Source organism: Dasypus novemcinctus, chromosome X, assembly GCF_030445035.2.
Source record: "Dasypus novemcinctus isolate mDasNov1 chromosome X, mDasNov1.1.hap2, whole genome shotgun sequence".
In the NCBI taxonomy this organism is placed as follows: Eukaryota; Metazoa; Chordata; class Mammalia; order Cingulata; family Dasypodidae; genus Dasypus; species Dasypus novemcinctus.
In genome coordinates, this window is record NC_080704.1 from 81,872,230 (window position 1) to 81,893,024 (window position 20,795).

Sequence of the window (20,795 nt, forward strand, 5' to 3'; positions counted from 1 at the left end):
GAAGTGTGGTGGTCATCACCATCTCAGAATCCTCAGGATTAGAGAATGAACAATGGACTAGAGTAGACTTACTGTTATTCTAGCAATGGAAGAATTTATATAATTGATGTGGATGCAGTGGCCACTGGAGGTTTTGAGGGATAGGAGAGGGAAAAACAGGTGTAATATGGGGGCATTTTAAGGTCTTGTCCTGAATGACATTGCAGTGGCAGATACAGGCTATTATATACCTTGTCATAACTTACAAAGTTGTGCAGGAGAAAGTTTAAACTATGATGTAAACTATAATCCAAGCTTAGTGGCCATGCTCCAAAATATGTTCATCAATTTTAACAAATGTACCACACTAATGAATGATGTTGTTAATGTGAGAGGGGCAGGGAGCAGGGCATATGGGAATCCCCTATATTTTTTATGTAAAATTTATGTAATCTAAGTGTGTTTTTAAAAAAAATAAAAATTATTTAAAAAACAATGAAGTTGAAGGACTTTCACTTCTGGACCTTAGAGAATATTGACTAGTTACAGTGATAAAAACAGCATGATATTGGCATAAAGATAGATTGACCCATGGAAATAAATCAAGAACTTAGAAATAGACCCTCACATCTATGATCAAGGGATTTTTTAATATAAAACTGTCAAGCTCTCCCAGATGGGCCAGAACAGTCTGGTGCTGGGGAAACTGGATATCCATATCCAAAATAAAGAAAAAGGACCCCCGTCTCACACCTTATACAAAATTATCTCAAAGGGGATCAATGGACTAAATATAAAAGTGACATCCATAAAACTCCAGAAGAAAATGTAGGAAATCATCTTCAAGATCTTGTGGTTAAAGTAGTATTTTCTTAAACTTTACACCCAAATCAAGAGCAACAAAAGAAAAAATAGATGAATGGTCCTCCTCAAAATTAAACTCTTTTGCACTCCAAACGTCTTTGTCAAAAGGGTGAAAAGGCAGCTGACTCAGTAGGAGAGAAATATTTGGCATTCACCTATCCAATAAGTGTTTAATATCCATGATATATAAAGAGATAATATGACTCAACAATAAAAAGACAAACTACCCAATTAAAAAATGGTCAAAAGACTATTGTCCAAAGTAGAAATACAAATGGGAAAGAAACAAATGAAAAAAATGTTCACCATCACTAGTGATTAGGGAAATGGAAATTAAAACTACAATGACATATCATTTCATACCTATTATACTGGCTGCTTTTTAAGTGTTGGAAAACTGTAAAAGTTAGAGATCTGGAGAGATAGGAATGCTTACTCTCTGTTGGTGGGAATGTAGATTGAAAATGGTACAGCCACTATAGACGACTGTTTGGCAGTTCCAAAGGAAGTTGAATGTAGACATGCAATGTGACCTGGCAGCACCATTACACACAGAATAACTGAGAGGAGTAACATGAACAGACCTCTAAAAACCAATGTTCATAGTGGCATTATTTGTAGTTGTTAAATGGAAATAGCTCAAGTGTCCATCAACCAATGAAAGGATAATCAAATTGAGGTAGTGTATACACACGATGGAATATTATGCAGCTGTAAGAAGAACTGAAGTTGTGAAGTATATTACAACATGGATGAACCTGAAGTACCTTATATTGTGTGAAGGAAACTCTACACAAAAGGAAAAATACTGTATGATTGTGCTATTATGAACTAAATATTTTGTGTAAACTCATGGAGTTAATAATTAGAAATAGACAATAGAATGAGGATAAGAAATAGAAGTTGAGGGTTACTCTGTATAGAATTGGTAAAAAGTTTGTAAATCTTTGGAAATGAATAGAAATGGTGAAAGCAAATTATAGTGTTTTAACTAACAGAGCTATTGTAAGTGTATGACAGTGGTTGAAGGGGAAAGTCTAAGGTCATGTATATTCCTAGAAGGAAAGCTAAAAAATATAATATGAGACTATGATGTGGGCTATGAGTGGGAGGCTCTTTGTCTCTTCAGAGGTAACCTAAGCTGTCTGTCCTGACTTGTGGGTGTGGGACATAAGAGGCTGTAGTCCTGCCCTTGGTAACCATGGCAATGACTCCAGTCCCAGGAGGCCATTTAGTGATGCCAAAACTTAAGGGAACTTGGACTTGGCCTTGAATGGGAAATATAATATAGCCTGTGCATAAATTCAAAATCATCTAATTCTGTATCCAAGTGTGCTTAGTCTCTAGAAATTCAGTTAAGTGATATGGGATTTAAATGTTCAGAAAGGATGTAAGACTGTGTATTCAAGGTTGGATTTAGATGGAATGTGGACAAGATGCTAATTCAGGCTCACCTGAAATGTGGGCGATATGTTCATTGAAAACCTACCTGGTACTCAGGCAAAGACTTAACTAACAAAGAAAGTAGTTTTCTTTGATAAAAGCAGCATTTGACTCCCCAACCTGTATAAAAGGCACTTGAAAATCTTGTTCAAGACTTGGGTTTGAAACAGAAAGCTCCTGAGTCCAGCCAGCCATCAGTAAACCATTTTTCCTTCTCAAAATCATTCTTGAGTCCTTGCCTTTCTATACTCAAATAACTGAACCTCTCTCAACTTCTACAACAACTGTATAACCACATGTGAAATATGAATATGGGTGATATTGTATATATGTCTGTTTTTACCAAATATAAACACAAATAAACTAGAGAGATGGAAACAGAATAGTAGCTATGCATTGCAGGGGAAGCATACAGAGACTGAGAGATGATGAAGTTTTGTTTGTCTGTTATTATTATTATTGGAATAATGATAATGCTCTAATAATGATTGAAGTGATAAATGTACAACTATGTGATTATAACAAATACCATTGATTGTACATTTTGGATGGATTCATGCTTTATAAATAAGTATTGATAAAATCGATTTGTTAAAAAAAAATTTCAATAAGCTTTTTTAAATGAATGTGGTTTTGTCCTGAGAAAATATGGCTGGTTTCCAGGAATATGTTGGACAAGATCTGAATGGATATGGAAGATTGAAGACAGTTTGTGGAAGTGAATTTTGTTTTTTGTAATCAATGCTGGATATAGTAATAACTAGTCTTTGAAGAAAGCAAAGCAGAAATGTGAGGAACAAATTCTAAATGAATATAAAATGTTATAGAACATTTATGGAAACAAATTTTATCTGTTGTGATAAAGGCGAACTAACATTTGATAAAACTATGTATCAAGTGATATACTGATATAAAACAAAAATTTAATTTTCTCTGTTAAAGTAATAAAGTTTTCTTAAAATAACCCACTGAATGTACTGAGGGAGAGTGTAAACTACAATGTAAACTATAATCCATGCAGTGCAGCAGTGCTCCAAAATGTATTCACCAAATGCAATGAATATGTCACAATGATGAAAGAGGTTGTTGATGTGGGAGGAGTGGGGGCAGGTGGGGTGTGGAGTATATGGGAACCTCTTATATTTTTAATGTAACATTTTTTTGTGATCCAAATATCTTTTTAAAAAGATAAAGAATAATAATATAAAAGTTTAAAAAAAGAATTCTACATAGCAGAATAGGATGAAGTTAACTTTCTCTTCTAAATATGCAATGTTTCATAATATTTTCCTTATTACTGCCTTAAAATCAAAAAATTTTAAAAAGCTCTCCAATTAAATTGTAGCGGCAGAATGAGAGGATTCAGTGATCACATATTGAAGGCTAGGATGCAGGAATTCTCTGAGAAGGAAGATTTATTATGACCAGCTGGGCTGGGTAGACTTCTGCCTAAAAAAGCTGAGCCCTGAGCAATATTTCCAGGTCTTTTTTATATAGAGGATTTGAGAGTGGGGGTCAAGTGGCATCTTGATGCAAAAAGGACTTTCTTTGTTAGTTTTTTGGAGTTTAAGGATTTGTTTGGATACCAGGTAAGCTTGGATTAACATATCACCCACATTCCATCTGGATGTAAGTTTGAATACACATTCAGTCTATATCCTTCCTGAATATTTAAGGCCTATAGAGCCTATATCATTTAATTGGCTTTCTGGAAACTGCAAACTTGGATACAGAATTAGATTAGTTTGAATTCATGCACAGGCCTGTGAATGCCCCGGCCAGCGGGGCAAGGAACAGGGGCTCGTGGCTGCATGGAGGAGAATGGTGAGACAGGAGACGTGAGGAATGACAGCGAGACAGGGTGAGGATCAAGCTGCAAAATTTTATTGCAAGAACAAAGCATTTATACTCTTGGGGAGGAGAGGGGTGGTGGGTGAGGGGATAGGGGCTAGGGATTGGTAGCTGCTGTTGCTAGGGTGGAGGGCAGACTTCAGTTTCACGCCTTGCACCTGTGTACTGCCTTATCAGCCTGGGCAGTGGTGGGAAACAGAACAAAGGAGTGGGGAGGAAGGAGAATAAGGAAGTGGGCTCCGCTCTGGTGGCCATGCTGCTGGCATTGCTGAACTCAGTGTATACTTGTATTGACTGCTCCCAACATCTCCCTTTTTCTTTTATTTGCACTGTTTTTCTCATATGGCTAGCTGAGGGAAGTAGAGGCCTCATTTCCCTCATGTAGACAGCTCTGGTTTTTAGGGAAGGGGCTTTATTGAGTGCGCAGCAAAGGCAAATGAGGGGGGACTGTGCCTGTCTTAGGTTGGAACCACACCCGGTGAGCCGTTTCAGCTCACTCATGCACGTGACCACTCTTACCCGTCATCGGGAGGCATGGCAGCAAAAGGCCATGTCCCTGTCTTAGGTTGACTGTTAGGTCGGTTCAGTTGCCCATCATTGGCTAGCCAGCCCAGCTCCCTGAGCAGTCAGAATGCTATCGATGCATCCTGCCTGTCTATGCAGGCCGAATGTGGTCAAAGCACCCTGCCTAGTGACCTTTGCGAACAGAGCAGACCCCTGTATCAATGAGGCGTGCTTCTCAGAGAACAGCTAGGTTGTGCTTACCTCTGTCTCCTGCAGTGCTGTGCCTTGCACCCAGCAGCTTATTGGCGGGGGGAGTTGATTTCATGGGGGAGGCAGTCTGGATGGTCCATAGATATACCCTGATCAGCAAGGTGGAGCCGGTGGTAATGCACCTGAATGGGCTTGCCAAGAGCAGAGTCAATTTGGTGTTTGATTAGCTGGATAACTCTTTTTATTACCCAAGGTCCGAAAGACAGTATGAGAAGTATGGTTATTAATGGGCCTAGTTTGGGGAGGATGTAAGGAAGGATTCCATTAAATCCCCAGGAGAAGTTTCCTTGGGCTTCCCTCTCTCTTTTACACTTTGCTAGTCCCTCTCTGACCTGGGCCATATTGTCTCTAATAAGGCCAGAGTGGTTAACATAAAAGCAGCATTCTTCTCCTAGGGCTGCGCAAAGTCCCTCTTCTTTAAGGAAGAGGAGGTCTAAGCCTCTGCAATTTTGGAGGACGACTTTGGATAATGAGTTTAGGGAGTTTTCTAAATGGGAAATGGAGCTTTCGAGGCGGGCTATGTCTTCATCGACGGCTCTCCTGATAGAGGAAAAGGAAGTTTGTTGTGTGGTGAGGGCTGCAATCCCAGTACCAGCTCCAGCGAGACCTAGAAGTGAAGCAATTGTAATGGTGGTGATAACTTCTCTCTTCTGTACATAGGTTGGTAGAAGGTGATGCTGCCAGGAGTCAAAGAATTGGTTATCATTGTGAAAATAAATGTGGGGGAGTATAATAGCGAGCATGCAGGTTTCACGGGTGGTGTTGAGGGCTTGGACGCTAAGACATGGGGTGAGGCCGGTGAAGGAACACAGTCATTTTGTATTATGGGGTATTAAGAATGTTGCACTTGAAGCCTTTTAACTTTATTTCAAACAATGCCAGACTTGTTGGCATAAAAGCAGCACTGTTCCTGCAGAGCTAGATATATTCTTCCATGTTCTGCTGTAAGCAGATTTAACCCTCTTCTGTAACACTACCTCAGCTAGAGAGTTTATTTGATCTTGAATATCTTGTATAGTGCTCGACAAAGCCTGGACATCATCAATTAATTGCTTAGATAATTTTGTATATTGGGTACGAGAGAGAGTCCTAACCCCACAGTACCAGTGGCTAGGGCTCCAGAAATACCTAAGGTAACAAAAAGTGGGATAAGTTGCACAGCTCTTCTAGAGTGGCCGGCAATGTAGTCCATGCTGGGGATAGGTACAGGTTCAGTTCCAATAATAACACTAACATCGGGGAGGAGGATGACTGGGAGGGCAGTATCCCTTCCCGCAATTCTTGTATTTTAACATTTTGCTCAACAATACCAGATTTATCTATATAGTAGCAACATTCTTCCTGGGGAAAAGGCAGGTTCCCCCCTTTTCAGCTGTAAGTCAAGGGCCTTGCGGTTTTGTAAAGCTACTTGGGCGAGGGATGTTAGTTGCTGCTGCATAGAGTTAAGAGACTGCGCACTGGATTCTAGGCTAATTTGTCGTTGTTGTTCAAAGTATTGCAAGCTGATGAGGCCATGACTAAGAGCGCCATGTGCTGTGGCAGCTGCAGCGACTGAACCTGTGAGGCTAATTTTTTACCAATATAGGGAGGAAGGCCGCTCTCTTTGACACGGATGGGGATAGTAAAATTTTTTAGTTTGCCTTCTCCATAGTATGTTAGTTGTCGGGTAATGGCTACTAGGATGTAAGGCCTCATTTTTATAGAATAGAACATTTTTGGGTTATAGTTAATTTTCCAACCACAAACACATAAAGATTTCTTACACATGCCTGAAGATGAATTTGATTTAAATGCAGATATTGACTATTCTTACTATTATTCCCAATCCATTCTATAGTAGGAGCTATTCCTAGAAAAACTTTCCACAGATACTTCTGCTTGTGTATAGATGTGATATTACACCATGGAGAAGGGATTCATTTCCCCTTCTGTTTTGAAACACTATTATTTTTAGTAAAAATTATTTTTTGTTGTCCTTTACTATTTAGACCATGCCAAATAAATCTGTCATTATCTTCAATGGGACTCCCCATAGGGGCACTTTCCCACACTATTCCATAGGAATCATTAAAAATGACAGATTCTCTTCTTATATGGCATTCTTGCCATCCTTCTTTATCCCTACTGTCTTTTTGTGGACAATCATAAGTAAGATTTTTAGTCATGATTAAATCGTAAGAGGGAAATAAAGTTACAATAAACTGAGTATTATTATTTTTGAAGATAGCTATGGCCTGATTTTTACATACATACAGGAAGGATGATTACCAATGCATAAGCGTTGATAATCAAATGGTAATATGAGATTATCGATTCTTTTTCTTAATAGGGTTTAATTGGCAATCGATTATCAATTGGTATAGGGAATATAGGTTTTATTCAGATATATATGAAAGAATGGACTTCTCCAGGTTAACACTCTAAGTAATGGGGGGTTAGGTATATAGGCCTAATAAGTGTAATTACTGGCAGCTTCCTTATTACTTACGATCACCATCATCAGAAGTTGTAGAAGACTCCATCTCTTCATTCTGGAGTTTAATCCTTTTCGCAGATAACTAAATTTGTTCTCCATTTTCTGAAATGATAAGAGCACAGCCTCACCCCCTTACTATAATCCTGCCTTTTTTCCATACATTGCTTAAAATATCTTTCCAGAATATTGGTTGATCTTCATTTCCTGTGTCTACTGTAGATGTTTGACATTTTCCAGAGTGACATTCCGCAGGTGTTAATGAATTATAAACATTAAGAAAATGTAAAGTAAATAAAGCTTTAGCTAATTGATCTTTTGGTGTTATAATACCATCATCTCCCCCTTTCTATTTTAAAATCATAGTTTTTAGAGTATGATGGCTTCATTTAACTATGGCTTGACCTGTAGGATCATAAGGAATGCTGGTAACATGTTCAATGCCATATTTTAAACAGAAAGATTCAAAGGATTTACTAATGTAAGAAGGTTTATTATCTGTTTTAATTTTCAGAGGGCATCCCATTACAGCAAAAGCAGACCAGAGGTGTGAGTGAACATGATGAAACTGTTCCCCACTTTGAGCAGTAGCCCACATAAAATGAGAATAAGTGTTAATATAAACATGAACATATTGTAGTTTACCAAAGGATGATATGTGAGTAACATCCATCTGCCATAATTGATTAGGAGTCAGGCCTCTGGGATTATTTCCAGCCTGAAAAGGCACTGTAGTTAAGGGTTCACTGGTGGGAAAGGTACAAATAATTTCTTGAGCTTGATGTTTTAATTGAGGAAATTTATGTCTAAGTCCCTTAGAATTAATATGAGTTAATGTATGATATTTATTGGCATCCTGCAAATATCCTACTAATAAATCAGCCCTTGCATTATTTGTTGTTATAGGACTAGGCAAAGAGGTATGAGAGCGTATATGAGTAATGTAAATAGGATGCTGTTTTAACCTAATAAGATGTTGCAAGTCAGCAAAAAGTTGAGACAACTCATCAGTAGCAAAGATATGAGCTGTTTTAATATGCTTGACAGTAAGACTTACATATTTAGAGTTAGAGACAATGTTTAAGGGCTCTTAAAACATTTGTAAAACTTTAATGATGGCTGAAAACTGTGCATTGAGCAGATGAATAAGGAGTTTGCTAAACCTGTTCTTTTTGAAAAGTAATGTATGCTGCTTTTTTATTACTATTACTATCAGCAAATACTGTACAAGATGGTTGGGCTATGCACATAGCCTTGAAAAGCACTGCAAAAGTTTATTTTTGGGTTTTTTACAGATAGAGGAATGCAGCTGGCTTGATTTGTGTAAGAAGACACTAAAGAAAGTCTTAGCAAGTTTTAAAACAAAGTGATAGCAATACAGCTGGACTTTAACTTTTTCCAACAAACTAGCAGTGTTTGGGATTGCTGCATAGTATGTTGTTACTTTAATCTATAAGAGGTTGTTTTGTGATACATACTTTTTTATAATAATTAAAACCATGAATAACCACATTGTACTTTTCTTTAATATTATGCTGAAATATTGGTAACTTTATACACTCTTAAGCATTCATAGAAACCTTTCACTCAGACAACTTTAATTAACAGAGGGTTAAAGGAAAGAAAAAACTTATGTTAATTTTATAACAGTTTAAAACACCTTTTATTTAACTTGTAACATATCAAATGAACTTAATTATTACTTTAATTTTTCTTTCAAGGTAAAAGAACAAATCTCTTACAATTAGTTTGGAATAAAAGGCTACTGTTCTGATTAGGTTTTGAGAAAGCAGTTTTTTTTGTTTTGTTTTGTTTTGTTTTGGTATTTCCAAAAGTATGTATAGATTTTATTTATCTTTGTTTTTTTTAAATTAAAATTATTTATTTTTATGAATTACATTCAAAAAATACGAGGTCCCAATCAACCCCACCGCCCCTACCCCCCACTCCCCCCACAGCAACACTCTCTCCCATCATCGTGAAACATCCATTGCACCCAGTAAGTACATCTCTGAACATCACTGCACCCCGTAGTCAATGGTCCACATCATAGCCCACACTCTCCCCCGTTCCATCCAGTGGGCCCTGGGGGGGCCTACAATGTTCTGTAATTGTCCATGAAGCACCACCCAGGACAACTCCACGTCCCGAAAACGCCTCCACATCTCATCTCTTCCTCCCATTCCCCAAACCCAGCAGCCACCATGGCTACCCTTCCCACACCCATTCCACATTTTCTCTGTGGACATTGGATTGGTTGTGTCCATTGCACATCTATGTCAAGTGGGGGCTTAGATTCCACATGGATCTGGATGCACTCCTGCTGAGAAAGCAGTTTTGAACGTTATGTTCCTTTAAGAGATAAAGCTTTCCTTCTTGGAATACCTAGGAAACGATAAGCACAAGAAACACAAGACAGACTTTCTTTGTATACTGACTGAGGACAAGAACTTTTACCAAAACAGATTAATGGTGAGAGGCCTTGAGAAAGAACAAAAAAATTAACTTTGCATCAGCATACTACCCGACACCAAAGCCTATAAAATTTTATAGATTAGACCCATTAAATTTTATTTAACTTTAACTGTAAAAATTCCTTGTCCACTAATCTTCTGCAGTTTCAGCATTCACTCAGGTTCCATCCTATACTCTACTCTTTCCAATAGTCAATTATTTTATTTCAGGACAAAATTATTTTCTGTTTCTTTAATAATAAAAACAAATTCCATATAGCCTACATACAAAGTTAGTAAGCAAACTTCTTATAACAATACTGTGAACACTAAACAAGCTTGTTAAAATAATGAATTTTTCTTTAAATACTTAGTAGCATGCAATATTAGAAACAGTTTCCTAAAAGCAAGTTGGCAGGGGAGGTTGGTTGCTGTTAATCTTTCCTGTTATAAAATTACCTTTTATTATTATCATCATCAATTCAGTTTTATATATATATTTAAGAATGACCTTTTGGAATTAGCCATTTAATACCTTAATGTAAACAATGCTTTATTAAAACTTTTATTATTATTTATAACCATATAGACTATTGAAGATAAATTTTATCTTTACAGAACACATTACCTTACGTAAAGTTATCACAATACCTTTTACACTTGCCGCATGCAAATTAAGTTTCAAGAGTTTATGAAAAATTAGCCATCCTACTTTAGGACAAAATACGCCTTTTTGCAAAACTTATTACATTTCAGTTAGCATTTTTACAAACTTTTAACCTTTTTAATATTCATATAAGTTTTACATTCTTTATATTATCCTGTGAAGAAAAATAAGTTATTCATTTTAATTTAGGCAAGAACAACCTTTTATGAAGACGTACAGTTAATTTTATTAAGACTTACAATTTTTATTGTTGTAGATATCTTATTAACATTTAAGCTTATGTATTGATATAATAAACTTAAGTATTAATATAAGCACTTATTTAATTTTTGGCCATTTGAATAGAGCTCTTTTAAAGATTTCTAGTAATTTATATTTACCATCCGGAGGTATTACAATATACATTGACATTGAATGAACAGACAAACAAACACAGAACAATTACAACACATTAACAGAAACATATAATTTATTTACAATCGACTTATAATTCTTACTTTCCTGGTATAGCTGCTTTTAAATCCTCTGTTATATAGCATGTCATAGATTATACCCTTGAAGATTTCTTCTGGACTTCATGTTGCCTGTAATATGAAAGCTTGTGCTTGGAAACATTTTTATTAGTTATCAGCAATCAGTTAAAATAACTTGAGCAGCATAATTGTAGTTAAGTTTTCATTTTGCAGTTTAAACAGACTATTAACACACATTTTTGGATTATTACTGTTAAGATTAAACTGAGACTTGAAGTTCTGGAGAAAACTATTGATTTAAAACTGGAAACTTCCTTTAGACCTTGATTCCAATGGAATAACTATATTAGCCTTCACTAGCCTAGAGCTACATTGTCATGTAGACAGCAGGGAGTTTGAAAAGTTGTGAAAGGGGCTAGCTTTCGCTGGGACAAAGTTGATTGCCTCATAAGCTTGTTTGGATTTTGGGGCTTGTGGCTGGCTTTGTTTCCCACTTCCCTGATGGGAAGCAGGGGCAGCGCCTTGCTCTTCATGGTGGCATGGATTCTGGCGGGCTTCAGTCAGCAGGCGCCTACGCCTGTGCCCGCCGAGCTCAGGGAGGGTGCCATGGCCAGGAAGGCGTGGGCCATGTGCAGCCAGCTGCCCGCTGCACTCCCCCAAGCCAGCGCCTGAGGCAGGGCTAATTTCAGAACAAAGCCTGAAGTAACCAGACAAGTTCTCCTACTTTCTGTAAGGTCTAACTGCTGCCTGATAAGCTGCATTTGCATTTACAAAGGCAATTTGCTTTACAAAGTCTGTTTCTGCATTGGTATCACCAAATAGTCTTTCTGCAGCCATGCATGATTTGCCTACAAAATTTGAAAAGGGTTATTCTGGCCCCTGCTTAATATTAGTGAGGGAGGAGGCAGGGCGGAAGTGAGAGCAGCTTAAGATTACAATTTACATCTTCATTGGGAGTTTCTGGGTTATTTTCACAGACCTCATCCTCGGGGGAGGGGGTAGAAGGAGTGGAGGGTTTGTTATCAAAGGAAATTAAACTGAGGGGTAAGTTTGAATGTAAGTTATGGGGTTGTGAGTGATGTTCAGACTTTTTACTGCAACTCGAAGGGGGTTGAGAACCTAATTTTAAAGCAATCTCCCCTTCTGTAACTAAATTCTTTATATCAGGAGGTTGGGGGGTGATTCCTAGTACATCTTGTACTAGCCGCCAGTAGCTAAAGGCGGTGACGGGGGACCCTTCTCTTTTACCACAATTCCTCGCGCCTTGAGTGCTTTCTTTATCTGGTTAAGATATAGATTATGTTTAGATTGTTCCTGTCCCATGATAAGAAAAGTTTTGCTTTTAGAAGAGTAAAGAGAATAAGAGAAGTTTTACCTTAAGTTGATCTTCCCAGGACTCCCTCCTGGACAGGATCCTTCATGGAGTCCCGGACTTCTGCACTGCTAGTTTTGCCTCTGCATTGGCTGGAGTGAAGAGAGCTCTCTATCTTGGTGAGGGCAGCAGTTCCCTCTCACACACAAACCAAAAGTCCCACGTCGGGCGCCAGGTGTGAATGCCCCGGCCAGCAGGGCAAGGAACAGGGGCTCATGGCTGCGTGGAGGAGAATGGTGAGACAGGAGACGCGAGGAATGACAGCGAGACAGGGTGAGGATCAAGCTGCAAAATTTTATTGTGAGAACAAAGCATTTATATTCTTGGGGAGGAGGGGGTGGTGGGTGAGGGGGTAGGGGCTAGGGATTGGTAGTTGCTGTTGCTAGGGTGAAGGGCAGACTTCAGTTTCATGCCTTGCACCTGTGTACTGCCTTATCAGCCTGGGCAGTGGCGGGAAACAGAACAAAGGAGTGGGGAGGAAGGAGAATAAGGAAGTGGGTTCCGCTCTGGTGGCCATGCTGCTGGCATTGCTGAACTCAGTGTATACTCGTATTGACTGCTCCCAACACAAGCCATATTAAAACAGGATTTTAAAAAACAAAAAGTGTATCATGTTATAAATGAATACAGGATATAATGCCACAAGTAATTTTTTAAAATGCTCTAAAGTATATTTCTATGTAAAGCACATAGTCATCTGCCCAATTTGTCATTTGTGAGCTATCAATGTTTATGCACAATATAATTAGACAATAATTATATTAGGTGTATTAGAAAATTGAGAAAATAATGTACTTTCTAAAGTTTGATATAATAAAATATTTTTAGCCAGTAAAAAAAAAATTGGTCTGTTCTAAGTAAAAAGTTATAAAAGTTTTAAAAAATAATCAATATGTAAAACAGTCTGTTTTATCAAAAGAACTTCTTGTAACTTTGTGTCATTCTTATATTTTAATTGTTTATGAAAAAAAGCCTTTACTATCTTGAAGTTGTCTTCTCACTTTTAAAGAAAGAGAACTAAATATTGTTTCTATATAAACATAATGTTCATACCTTGCAACTTTTATCATTTTAATCAAACCCTAAACAATATATTTTATTTTGACCTGTTGCAAATAATTTGTTCATCTTATAAAAAGTAAAGAGCTAAACAACTGTCTGTATTCTATCCTAATACTTATCTGCATGATGTTGGACAAAAGTATGATATTGTTCTTTATAGTTTTAGTTATTCTTAGAAGACTGTAAAATATCATGAATACAACCAAATTTCTTTATCAGTTACAATGTTTTCCCTGAATCTTCTCTAAAAGAATCAGCTCATCTTCAACAAAAAGGTACTTTAAAAGGGAAGTAAGGCAAGTCTATAAGTTATGTTCTACTTGTTAATTAAAATAACCCTGTTAAAATTGTAAAGTAAAATGAAACAAAACTTCTCCTATGGCCTGTGGTTAATAATCTCAACATAAAGTAATTGTCAATTTCTTTTTCTAGAAAGAACTTCATTTAAAAATACTCATAAGGAAATTAGGGCTTAGATTGTAAACTCTTGCAGCAGCCTCATTTATTCTTGGGCCTTATTTATTATTTCTAGATTTTGAGATACTTTAATCTTTGTGTATAACCTAATAAATCCCTAGAACTTTGTGTCTGTATGACATCTGATACTCAGATGAAATGCACCAACTCTATGGTGCTGAAGAAGCAATATTAATTCTAAAAGAACACCCGAATTAAAGAAAAGAAAGAATCAGACTTCAGTTGAAAGCTGAATGGGGCTAATCTAGTTAAAATCTAAGGTGAATCTGAATACACCTTATAGGTATTTTAAAACTGTAATTTCTGTGGAAACCAAACAGGAGAAATTTATTTTATCATAGAAAGATTTTTTAAAATTTTCTGTTGCACATTATCTAATTTAACCTGTCTAGTCCATTTATTTGAACAGCTTAGCTACATGGAACATAAAACAGGGAATGAGATTGTGATATTCCATGAGGAATTGTTGTCAAGCCCTGATTCATTCCAAAATGTTTGGGGCATAAGTCCCTTTGAGGGACTGGGGAAAGAAAGCATAGAACTAGTAAACTTCCCCAACTGAGGATTTCCTGCTATTTTCTCAAGCAATGGGAGCTCCCAACTTACTGAAACTGTAAACTATGCAAGGTAAACCTATGAAAATAAACTCTGAAATATATGAACCCTGCCTAATAAAAAGAAATATGCTAATAAGTCAAGCCCTGGGTCTTGAGACTTGCATTCCTGAAATATTTCTGTAATGACAAAGCTAAGCTTAGTTATAATTAATGACTGTGACCTATTGAAAACCTCTTTTCTTGTTCAAATGTGGTTTCTCTGTAAATCAAACTCTGAAAATAAGTTCACTCCTTTCTCCCATATGTGGGACATGACAATTCCCAGGGGAAAAAAATCTTCCTGGCACTATGGGTCTTGATCAAAAGAGGGAAAAGAAATAGAAATAAAGCAAAATACAGTTTCAGTGGCTAAGACATTTCAAGTAGAGACAGGAGGTCATTCTAGAATTTATTCTTATGGAGGTTTCAGCCAGATTTTGCAAACTACCAGAGTAGACAAACCCCAAAATAACAGTATACCTGAAAACCCTAAGGTATATTCCAGGCTCTATCTAAAAAAATATAAAATTATTTCCCCAATGTAATATATTTCTACTCCTTTTATCTAAATCTGTAATTCTCTATTTACTTATTAAGTTTATTTTTTGGAAACATAAAGTTTCCAGATTGCTCCTATGGCAGGCAAGCCCTGAAACCCAGAGGTACTAATCTCTTCAAGAATGAAAAGAAGTTCCATTCCTCCAACTCCAGGGGTCAATGCCCCTTTTCATCAAGAAGTCAAAACAGTCACTGTCCAGATATCCCCAAGATTGGGGGAGTAACAAACAAAAGGGGAGAGTTGTAAACAAGAGTTAAGAATTAGCAAATGATTTTGATTACTGAATCATTACATAGATGCTTTTGTTCATATTTTTCCACTATACTAGAGAATAGCCAAAAGTTAGTACCTGAAGTTGATGTGGGTTATAGGTGGGAGGCTCTTTGTCTCTTCCGGAGATAACCTTAACCTAAGTTGTCTGTCCTGACTTGGGTGTAGGATGATGAGAGGCTGCAGCCCTGCCCTTGGTAACCATGGCAATGACTCCAGTCCCAGGAAACAGTTTATCAATGCAAACTCTATAAACTTTAAATATTCAGGGAAATTGCAAACCAAATGTGCTAAAAGCTTATCTAGAATGTATGAAGTCCATGCTAAAATCTTACCTAGGATGTGGATAATATGTGCTAATTCAAGCCTATTGAGAACTGAAACAAAAAGACCATTTGGCCTTTCCTCTCTGTATAAAAGGAACTCAAAAGTCTTGTTTGGGGCTCAGGATTGAAACAGAAAGCTCCCGAGTCTGGCCAGCCATCAATAAACCATTTTTCCTTCTCAAAATCATTCCTGAGTCCTGGCCTTTCTATATGCAAATAATTGAACCTCTCTCAAATTCTACAACAAAGTTACTGAAACTCTCTAGACTGGTCCCACCCTTGTTTATAGTTCTTTCAAACTAGGCTCACTCTTCTGTATACTTGCTGTTGTGATGGTTATTCTTAACTGATATCACACTTATTTATTGTTATTCCAAACTAGGCTCTCCCCTGAGTATGATTGCATTTGTGATGGAAACCACTCCACTCTCACCTGTTTGAATTCATAAAATCCATCAACTCCTCAAACTGGGAGGGACAGATTTTAGGATGTTAGGTAATCTGAGCTCCTTGTTATGCACTGGCAATAAACTCTTTCTCTCTTTGAAATGCCAGTGTTTCAGGAATTGTTCATTTGAATTGAATCAGGCAGAGAACCCCACTTTTGCTTGGTGACACCAGAAACCAGGACTGAAATTCCCACTGCTATCTGCCCCAAAGCAGAGGATGGGAGGTGGTAGTGATGTGGGCTATGGGTGGGAGGCTCTTTGTCTCTTCAGAGATAGCCTAAGCTGTCTGTCCTGACTTGTGGGTATGGGACAGTAAGAAGCTGCAGTCCTGCCCTTGGTGACCATGGCAATGACTCCAGTCCCAGGAGGCCATTTAGCAATGCAAAGTCTATATACATATCAGTCAGTCCAGGGAAACTCTGATGGTAGTGATGCCGAAACTTAAGGGAAATTGGACTTGGCCTTGAATGGGAAATATAATATAGCCTGTGCATAAATTCAAAATCATCTAATTCTGTATTCAAGTGTGCTTAGTCTCTAGAAATCCTGTTAAGTGATATGGGATTTGAATGTTCAGAAAGGATGTAAGTCTATATGTGTATTCAAAGTTCCATCCAGATGGAATATGGGCAAGATGCTAATGCAAACTCACCTGAGATGTGAGCGATATGTTAATTCAAAACTGATATGTTAATTCAACACCAATCTGGTACTCAAGCAAAGACTTAACTAACAAAGAAAGTAGTTTTCTTTGATAAAAGCACCATTTGACTCCCCACACTCTATAAAAGGAACTTGAAAATCTTTTTCGGGGCTCGGGTTTGAAATGGAAACCTTCCGAGTCTGGCCAGTGATCAATAAACCATTTTTCCTTCTCAAAATCTTTCCTGAGTCCTGGCCTTTCTATGCACAAATAATTGAACCTCTCTCAAATTCTACATCAGTAGCTGCTGAAGGGAGGATGAAATTCACTGGTGTTTATCACTTTCTTCCTCCAGCTCTTCCTTTTATGCTTCCCAGTGTTCCTCTAAATTCCAAACTTTCAAAATAGTTGATTCAGTCAGTTAATAGTTCAATTGTTGCTTTGATGGGGGGACTAATTCCTGGAGCTTCCTACTCAGCCATCTTCTGACGATCCTCTATGCTTAAGTTTTTGAGGAACCACCAAACTAATTTCCAGAGTAACTTTAACATTATATTTTCACCTGCAATGTACAAGGATTCCAGTTTCTCTACACCCTCTCCAATATTTGCTGTTTTCTGCATTTTTAAATAGCCAATGTAGTGGGTGTGAAATGATATTTCATTGTGGTTTTGATTTTCATTTTCTTAATTCCTAATTATGTTGAGCTTTCTTTGCATTTGCTTATTGGCCATTTGTATATCTTCTTTGAAGAAATGCCTATTTCAGTAATTTTCCCATTATTAAATGGTATTGTCTTCTTGCTGTTGGGTTGTAGTGAAGGTGGGGAAGTGTTGGATTCCTCTAGGTTCTTGGCTATGTCACATAAAAGATCTTAAGAACATGCCAGTCGTCTTCGGGACATGGAGCTGCCCTGGATGGTGCTTCAGAGGTAATCACCGGACATTGTAAATCCTCACAGGGCCTACATGATGGAATAGAGGAGAGTATGGGCCATGATGTGAACCAATGTATATGAGGTGCAGAGGTGCCCAAAGATGTACTTACCAAATCCAATGGATGTGTCATGATGATGGGAACGAGTGTTGTTGGGGGGGGGGAGAGGGGGGGTGGGGGGGTGGGGTTGAATGGGACCTCACATATATATTTTTAATGTAATATTATTACAAAGTCAATAAAAAATAAAAAAATTAAAAAAAAAATAAATATTAATTAACAGTACTAAGGAAAGTTAAAATATGCTTATAATTTCAGCCAGAAAAAATTGGAAAGAGAAAAATAGTTGATTAATTTACTTGCTGAATAAAATAACCAGAATAAAACAAAAAACAAAACAAAAAAAAAAAAAAAGAACATGCCAGTTTAGTTAGACAAGAAAAAAGAATTTATTGGGAAATGGAGGAAAAGAACAGAGCTCAATGAAAGAAAAGGATGGAAATATGCACCAAGATTTGATGCGGACTCCTATAGGCAGAGAGAGTGGCTTTTGGTTTCTATGATCACTTTTTTTTTAGTAAGATCCCACTCTTTTTTTTTTTTTTTTAAGATTTATTTATTTATTTAATTCCCCCACTCCCCGGTTGTCTGTTCTCTGTGTCTATTTGCTGTGTCTTGTTTCTTTGTCCGCTTCTGTAGTCGTCAGTGGCAAGGGAATTGTGGGTGGCGCCATTCCTGGGCAGGCTGCACCTTCTTTCGTGCTGGGCGGCTCTCCTTACAGGGCGCACTCCTTGCGCATGGGGCTCCCCTATGCGGGGGACATCCCTGCATGGCGCGGCACTCCTTGCGCGCATCAGCACTGCGCATGGGCCAGCTCCACACGGGTCAAGCAGGCCCAGGGTTTGAACCGCAGACCTCCCATGTGGTAGATGGATGCCCTAACCACTGGGCCAAGTCCGTTTCCCTATGATCACCTTTTAAGGTATTAATTATTCCTCCCCTTGCTGACACTTAGAAGAGGGGCCCAGCTATTACTGGTTATCCCAACAATGGTGAGGGCTAGTGGTGAGGTCTGTTTGAAATATCTGGGGCCTCCCCTTGACCCCAGAAAGAGTTCTGACTGGGACCTCAAGGTCAAGGTCAAGGTCTCTGTGAGGTCTGGTGGCCAAGTTATCTGTCAGCCATGTTGTATGTCAGCCAGCTCTGGCTCATCTCCTAATTTCCCTCTACTAACCTGCTTCAACTCCATCCTCAAAGACTTCACACTTTTATTCTTAAGGCAGTGCTGAGGAGTGAAGGTCATTCTTCTGTAGTTACTTCCTGCTGGCTAGGGCAGTAGTCCCTGCCTGATAGGGTGCAAACTTCTCTGGCTATTCTATTGAGTTTAAGGGAAGGCAGGTCCAGAACCCTGATTGGAACTGGATGAAATCCCTGCATGATTAATGAGGTATCGATTCTATAAGAAATAAACTTAATTAGAATTTTGAAGACACATGGTTCTATTAAAAGAATAAAGAAATTGGTGGTAGGCAGGACCCAAAAGGGAGCCAACTATGACATATTGGAATATGAGAGTGAGAAAGCCAGGTTCCTTCAGAAGCTGATTCCTCCCAAATTTGATGGGAAACAGCATTCTTCTTTGAGTTCTTTTTTCATGCTGTTGCTTACCTCTAGGGAGAGATTGTGGTAGACCACTGGGTTTGGGTATACACTGCCATCCCCAGTTCCCACACCAGTGGTTATACTTAGGATAGCTAGGAGAGGTATGAAGAGAGGCACTGCCCTAGGCATAAACTTACAGACAGTATAGGCAATAAAAAGACAGACAAAGGGCAAGCAAAATAAAGACAATACTGAAGAAAGCCATTCTTTTGTCTTTTATGCGCATTCTTAGGATAACTACTTAGAAAATGAATTAAGTTTACCAGGAATTTTATCATGTTCAATATCCCTCTGCATATAACTAGGATAAAATCATATCATTATAATCACCAGGTATATAGGTACAGCACATAATACTAATCAAAGCACACGTTCCTCTTAGAAGAGCAATTAATAGATCTAAGCTCTAGGTTTGCAACAGCATACATGATATCTTTCCATGGGAGCAGGCCATAATGCCAATTGTATTTGTTTAAGATCTACTCACAGTACTCTGGTAATTTTTGCTCCACTTGGTATGCCCTTCACACAGCCAGAATTCTGCAGCACTGTTTACCCTAGGGAAAAGGTAGGAAGGTAAGGTTCCAGTATTTCAGTAGCTTGGCACACTTTGGCAGTATGAAACAGAGCCAGTCTGGAGGCAATGTCCATTGTACATCTGGCCATATAAAGCCATTGCTGGCTGATGCAGGAGACTGAAAATGCATTGTACTCTCCATCCACTTCAGGAACATAAATACAGATGTAGTAATGACCTTTATTGTTTTAGGTGTCAGTGACCAACCTAGCCAATAACTCAAATGAAGAGGTGTTTTGCTGGGCATTTTGACCTGGCTTGAATGCACAAGAGAGTTTGACAATACTGAAGTCTATCTGTTAATCTTTATACATTTTCTGAAAACTTCCAATACAATGTATAATATAGAAAATGAGCTTAGCTATTTCAGTACTTTGCTTTTTACTTTTACATCTTTACCATGATTACATTAATTAACAGGTATTTTATGTTAGAGGTATAGGAAAAACTACTTTCTCAATTATTCTAAGAAAATCTAAGATTCCCAATGGAATCAAGGTTGTCTTTCCTTACCACCACTTTAATGTACAGACAGAGGTGGCCTCCAACAGGTTTCACTGTTATGAAGTTACTTTTTATTTTTAATATCAACTTAAGATTCTAGTTAATAGTGGCTTCCAGGAATTCATCACTCAAATGGTTCAGTTTAGAAGATACTTTCACAAACTTCTTATAACTAGAAGTTACTTTACCTTTAAACAAGCTTATTAAATTACAATTAGCAACCAATGAGGTTTACTTTATTCATTGAAGAGGGACAGATCTAAATTTCCTTCTTTAACTTAATTTCATTAAACAAAACTTACAATTTTCATCATCTTAATGATTTAATACATATAATGTTAATTTATTTAATAGGTATTCTATAATCCTAGGGAGATAACACCCA

The 20,795-nt window shown here is 37.7% G+C and overlaps 1 long non-coding RNA gene across 1 annotated transcript; it reads right to left on the reverse strand.

Moving 5' to 3' along the window:
* Nucleotides 1-4,154: 4,154 nt before the first annotated feature.
* Nucleotides 4,155-12,344, reverse strand: LOC139438029 (uncharacterized). The gene is made up of 3 exons (XR_011647892.1): nt 11,002-12,344; nt 4,903-9,769; nt 4,155-4,315 (listed from the first exon to the last, which is right to left on the reverse strand). It is a non-coding gene; the product is annotated as an uncharacterized lncRNA (long non-coding RNA).
* Nucleotides 12,345-20,795: the final 8,451 nt, after the last annotated feature.